Source organism: Silene latifolia, chromosome 7 (genome assembly GCF_048544455.1).
Source record: "Silene latifolia isolate original U9 population chromosome 7, ASM4854445v1, whole genome shotgun sequence".
Lineage (NCBI taxonomy): Eukaryota > Viridiplantae > Streptophyta > Magnoliopsida > Caryophyllales > Caryophyllaceae > Silene > Silene latifolia.
The window spans coordinates 25,827,744-25,834,752 of NC_133532.1; the positions used below are offsets into that span (position 1 = coordinate 25,827,744).

The following is a 7,009-nucleotide window of genomic DNA, read 5'->3' on the forward strand; positions in this document are numbered from 1 at the left end:
TTTTGCTTGGATTAGCTTCCTGTGACGCTGTTCTGGAGCTATTAGCGACCTCCCATGTTGCTGACTGGTTTGGGGAGGTCCATACTTCGTGTACTCTTGTGAGTTTCCCGTTATTTACTCTCTCCTTTTTAGTTTGCATTTCCTTTCCTTATTTTTGGGTACAATGAGGGCATTGTTGATGTGACCATAATTAGCGCTTATTTAGCCCCCGAATTAGCTTTGTTCCCATGCTTTTTAGTGCATATTTGGGTCATTTATTGTCTTTAGTTCTTTGTTTTGCATATTCTTTGAGATTTTGATCCCTTGGTAGGAAAGGAGTAAGAATCTTGCATTTTCATGGCAAAACGAGACTAAATTGATCGAATCCAATGACCAAGCATCAAGGAGAGACAAGATTAGAAGGCCTTTGTACATATTATAGTAGATGAGCAATGTCGAGAAAGGATCCTTGAGTCCCCGAGGAAATCCCCAAGGATTTTATGAAGAAAAGGGAAGAAAAGAAGAAGAAATATTGCTGAGGTACAATCCGAGCGGATTGTCCACAATCCGGCCGTCCTCCACAAGCACAATCCGTGCGTCTTCTGCCAAAGACGCCCGGGTTAGCAGCCACCAGAATCCGCCCGGATTCCCCTGAAGACGCCCGTCTTCCCCTGCCTGAATTCGCCCGTCCCGACCCCAATACGCACGGATTCCAGTACAGCGAATTTCGTCTTCTCCAAGCTACAAAGAAAGAAGCCCTTCTTTCGAAAAATACCGGCTCCTCCCTGCTCAATCTAAAAAGTGTAATTACTAGTTTAACCCTTAGTTAACCCTAATGCATCCCCCTAATTTCCACTATAAATACCCCATTAGTCTTATTAGAAGAGCATGTTCTTCTTATCAATTCTTAGAGTAGTTAATATCAATCAAATCTCTCTTTAGTTTGGTAATCAACAATTAATCAAGTTCTAATACAAGTTTTATTTCCTTAATCTCTCTTTTGTTCATCCTTTATTTTGGGTAATTGAAGATTATTTGGGTTATTATTAGGAGATTGACAACCTCTCAATCAAGCATCAAATACTTCTTTTATCTTTGCTTTATTATTGGAATCATTAGTAGGTATAATCCTCTTAATCCCTTTTTAATTATTGTTAATTACTTTCATTTGTTCATCATGTTTCACTTTGTTGGTATGATTGACAACCTTGCTAGCATGATCAACATGATAATGAGTGAGTAGTCACCTAGCTAGGGTTAATGGGTAATTAGGGGAAACCAACATGGGGAATGATTCATGCTTAAATTAATATGCTTTCATGGTTTATTTGCATGCTTGTTTTGATCTCAACTCATGCACATGTTATGTTTGATGAAATGCGAGCCTATGAATCCTTGCATTTTTTACCCATCACCTATCTTTTCAATGAGACTTGTAAGACATAAACCAACTCGAGTCTCATTAGACCATGCATGTTGTTGAGTAGGGAAGATTAAGCCGACTTGTAGGTGTTGTACAATCTAATCGATTCGGCTCCGGGACCCAAACTCTCCTAGGATTGTAAGATATAACCCAACTCAATCCATCACAACAATAATTGCTTGCTTATAATTTGAGAACATGTTTGTATGATCAAATCCCATGATTCCCCTATGACCCCATGACACCCTAGTGCTTTTTATCAATTGTTTACAACCCTTTTAATTCATCTTGCTTGTTTACTTTCATTGCTATTTAGTTTAGTGACCTTCTACATCAACCCAAATTGTGACACCCCTAAGATACCACTAGTTTCAATAGAAATCTCATCTCAATTCCCGTCCCTTGGGATCCGACCTTTACTTGCCTCTTTACTAATTGTAGAGTTGTTTGTGAAGTTATAAATTGTGTTTTGATTCGGACGTGACCCAACGACAACATCGATTCAATTGTGAACACGAAACGGACCGATCAAAAATGGCGCCGTTGTCGGGGACGGTGTTAGCTTGATTTAGATTTTCTTATATTGTTATTAGTTGTGTCTTTCTTTGCCTTGGGGAAGTAAAACTCCTCAAGGTTTGTTCTAATTGTTTTCGAGTTTTTTGATATTTTGCATGTCTAGAAGGTCACAAGGTGACTTGTTACCTTTTGATCGTGAAATTGAAAGAACTTTGACAACCAATAGAAGACTTGCTAGGAGGAATTTGAGAGGTATTCGTGAGGTTGTAGATATTCAACCAACTATTGAGTTCATCAACCCTTTTGCAAGAGAAGGTGAGGAGAATCCAACACAAAATCAACCACAAAATCAACCCACAATGCCTAAGTTTTCATCACATTCCGTACCCACCGAGGAGAACCTACCCAATGGTACTCCCACACCACAACATCTAACCGGAAATTTTATTGCCAAATCCGCCTTTATCCAATTAGTTGAAAGAAGCCAATTTGGGGGGATGCCTAGTGAAGACCCTCATTCTCATATGGAAACCTTTTGCGACTATTGTGATGCGATTTCTCAAACCGGTGTAACTCAAGACCAAATTCGATGGGTCTTATTTCCTTTTTCTCTAATTGGCACCGCCAAACAATGGTTGAAGAGCCTTGATAAGGCTACTCTCGGAATAGATTCTTGGAAGAAGTTGGCTCTAGCTTTCTACAAAAAGTTCTACCCACCGGAAAAGACTAACATGCTAAGAGCTCAAATTACGGGCTTTAAGCAAAGGGATGAAGAATCTTTGTATGAAGCTTGGGAGCGGTTCAAGGGAATTTGTCGCTCATGTCCTCATCATGGACTTAGCGAATGGTTCTTGGTACAACAATTTTGGAATGGTCTTTATGAAGATTCAAGAAATATCCTTAATATGGGATCGAATGGGATGTTCACCGAGGTTGATGACAACCAAACTTGGAGCAAAATTGAAGAGATGGCAATCCATAACTCACAATATAGTAGACCTCGCAAGGCTACTAGAGGAGGAAAGCACGAAGTGGACGCCGTTACTCAATTAGGTGCTCAACTTAGCTCCCATATCGATACTATCAACTTGAAGTTCGAGAAAGCAATGGCTAGACTTGAAGAAGCCTCAAAATCACCAAAGCATCATGTTAATGCCATGACGGCATCTTCATCAATCCCAAGTGGGATATGTGAGAATTGTGGAACTTTGGGACATGACCAAAGTGAATGTAGGGGAACAAATGAACAAGTAAATGCTTTCCAAGCATACAAGAGTGGTACCCCTTATTCCAACTATTACAATGAAAACACCAAATTCCATCCAAATCTCTCATACAAAAGCCAAAATGTTCAAAACCCTCAAACAACATACACCCCACCTCCCATGAGAAACCAAAATCAAAGACCCTTTTACAATCAAAACCAAGGGTACCAAAATCAAAATCCATACATTCACCAAAATGACCAAGGTTTTGATGTTCAAAAAGCGGTCCTCCAAATGCAAAAGAATCAACAAGAAATTTTCACTCAAATGCAAAAAGATAGTCAAGCAAAGGAAACCACCATCAACAACATCCTAGCTCACACCAAGATGTTGGACACCCAATTGACTCAACTAGCATCTTCAAGCTCACAAAGACAAAAGGGTCAATTACCACCTCAAAGTAATCCCCCAAGACATGAAACGGTTAGTGCCATTCACTTGAGAAGTGGTACAAGGTATGAAGCACCGAAGAAGCAAGTTGAGGATGAAGTTGTGGAAGCTAGTGATAAAGAAGAAATTGTACAAAACTCCAAGGTTGGAGAATCATCAAAAGAAGAAATTTCAAAGAAAAATGAAGACAAGGTCAAGGAGAAGGAGCCCATTGTGATTAGACTTCCTTTTCCAAGTCGTCAAGCGAAGCCCAAATTTGATGACCAACTTGGAAAGTTTATGGAAATTGTGAAGAATTTGGAAGTCTCGATTCCTTTCACGGAATTAATCAATCACGTGCCGGCCTATGCGAGATACATGAAAGACATCCTCACAAAGAAGAAGTCGATCCGGAAACTTGAGACTATCGCCTTCACTAAGGTGAGTAGTGCAATACTTCAAGGGAGTTCACCTCCAAAACTAAAGGATCCGGGAAGCTTCTCAATACCGTGTACCATTGGCGACACCACGATCAACAAAGCCTTATGTGATCTAGGGGCTAGTGTGAGTGTTATGCCATACTCGGTGAGTAAAAGGTTGGGGATGGGAGAGCTTAAATGCACCAATATCACACTCCAAATGGCCGATAGATCGACGAAGACACCATTAGGGATATGTGAAGATGTTCCGCATTTAATTGGGAAGTTTTTCATCCCGGTGGACTTTGTCATTGTTGATATGGAGGAAGATTCCAACATTCCAATCATTCTAGGAAGACCTTTCTTACACACCGCGGGTGCGGTGATTGATGTGAAACATGGTGAGCTCACTCTAGAAGTGGGAGATGAGAGTATAACTTTTAACCTTGACAAGACTATGAGAGCTCCTCGTTTGCATGAACCGTGTTTCATGATTAATCATTATAGCCGGAAGGATGATAGGAAGAAGTCGGAACTCCAATGGAAGAAGAAAATTGAAGATGCTCCATTCAAAGAGCAAGTAAATTGTGACAAGGAGAGCTTGCAAAGCTCATCAAAATCAAGCAAAGATAAAGAGGATGGCCTCATTGGCCAAGACAAAAAATTGGGAGAGTTGTCTCTATCAACTCAAGAGTTCTTTAGTGATCAAGTGGATGAAGTATGTGGTCTTTGGGACGACGAGTTTGAAGGGATTTTTAATCCCTACATTGGTAATGCCATCGATCAAGACCGACAACAAGGGCCAAGGTCTATTGAAGAGCTTTATCACGATAATGAACAAGCTTTTGATTATTTCTTCAAGGTGTTGAGCAACATCAACAACACCTTGGACATGCCCCCTTGACATCTCATCAAGAATGAGAGTTTGGTGGAGTCCTCCCTAAACCACCATTTGTAAATATTTCTAACTCCCTAACTCGCACTTCAATTCTTGTATTGCATTTTTGTCATCTTTGGATATTTTTATACTTTGATCAAGATAATTGTCATGTTTGAGAGAAGTGAGGGAGGGACTAATGATTTCAATTGATGTGTAGTGCTTTAGCTTAGTGTGGGGATAGCAATTGCCTAGGCTATCCATGCCTTAGTAGTGCCCCCACAATGAAGAACACGAGATTTTTTTTTTTTTTTGAAGAATGAAGAATGACAAGGGATATGCATAGTACACGGATAGAACTGAATCCGGGTACAAAGGGGTCGAATCCGCCCGTCTTCAGACAATCCGGGCATATTGTACCAAAGACGCCCGTCCTGAAATGAGCTGAATTTTTGAAAATTTTTGACTGTCAATGAATCCGGGCGTCCTGCATTCAATCCGCCCGTCTAAGAAAATCCGCCCGTCTTGTAAGGAAGACGCCCGTCTTTTTGGCTGAGGAAAACAAGAAAAATCCCTGTGAAGGAATCCGCCCGTCTTCTACATAAGACGCCCGTCCCGTGTTTGCGAATCCGAGCGTCTTTACTGAAAGACGCCCGTCTTTAGGCGAGTTCTTCCCAACCCAGAACAGACCAAATCCGAGCGTCCCGAGCAGAATCCGCCCGTCTTGCCCCTGCAGTTCAAATTTTTCGGGTTTTATAAACACCCTCCCACATTCATTTCTTCATTCCTTCATTCATAACACTACTCATAAACATCAAAACCCTCATCCTCTCCATCACAAAAACAAAATTCCTCAACAACATTCACCAAAATCAAATCAAAACATCCTTTTAACAACAAATCAATCACTCCTTTTTCAATAAAAATCAAAACCAAGCACAAAATCTTCAACCTTTGAGTCGATTTTTGAATTCATAAAGGCAAAGCCTTTCACCTTTAAATCGATTTGGGTACACTACAAATTGAAGATTTTTTCACTCTTTTCTTGGTTAATTCATCAATGGCAAGGACTATGGGAGCAACAAAGGCAACAAAAGCAAAGGCACCAAAGGCAAAGACACTTTCATTAAGGCAAAAGAGTCTTCAAGCAAAGAAAGCATTGGCTATGGTGGTAGCAAACCCAAACTTGGAAGTGCAACAACAACAACAACCTCCCATGGGAGCAACAACATCTACTACTCCGGAAATTGATCAACTTTCGAACTATCCGGAGGTAACTTTCATTTCCAAATCCCATAGGGACACTTTTGCCAAGTTTGCTAGAAAATCATTTCAATCCACCAAGTTTATTTGTGAAGATACCTTAGATAAGTTGGGTGTCCTTGAGCAAACTAGAGTCTTCTTTAAAGCCATGGGGTTGAAGAAATTGTTTGAATCAAAAGAATTGACATACCCCTCCCTTACCTTAGAATTTTTGAGTTCCTTGAAAGTCAACAAAGTTGAGACTAGGGAGAACCTCGAGTTTCGTCTAGCTAATGTTAGTAGATGCATCTCCTTTGCGGAAATGGGTGAAGCTTTGGGTATTAGTGATGAACCGAGTTATTTTAAGAATGTTGGAAAGTATGACCCCGACCCTCTTTGGGAAGCAATTTCCGGAAGGAAATTTGAGGACTTTCATGCGAGTCGTGCTCTTTTAGTCCACCATCCGGGCATAAGAGTATGGCACAAGGTCATAGGAAACACCATCATTGCAAGAAAAGATACCAACCATTTCACCAAACTCGATTTTGTTCTTCTTGAGTCGGCTTTGAACATTGGAAGAGTACACACCAAGCCTTTCAACTCTCTTAGGCTTTTGGTGGAGAGATGGCTAAACATTGATTGTGGGAAGAAAGGCACTACCGTTATTGTGAATGGCGGCCTAGTCACTATCCTAGCTAAATACTTTGATCCTAACTTCAACAAAGATAACAAGTATGAGGCGAAAGAGGGTGGTCATCTTGTTGATATGCATACTATGATACACAAGTACAAGTGGGTTTCTGATCGGTCCGTTTCGTGTTCACAAATAGAAAGATGTGGTCGTTGGGTCACGTCCGAATCAAAATACAATTTATAGCTTCACAAACAACTCTACAATTAGTAAAGAGACAAGTAAAGG

General features: G+C 40.5%; 1 non-coding gene across 1 annotated transcript; it reads right to left on the reverse strand.

The window, feature by feature from the left end:
* Nucleotides 1–2,649: 2,649 nt before the first annotated feature.
* On the reverse strand, nucleotides 2,650–2,756 carry LOC141593437 (small nucleolar RNA R71). The gene has a single exon (XR_012521519.1). It is a non-coding gene; the product is annotated as a small nucleolar RNA R71 (small nucleolar RNA).
* Between the last annotated feature and the right edge of the window lie 4,253 nt (nucleotides 2,757–7,009).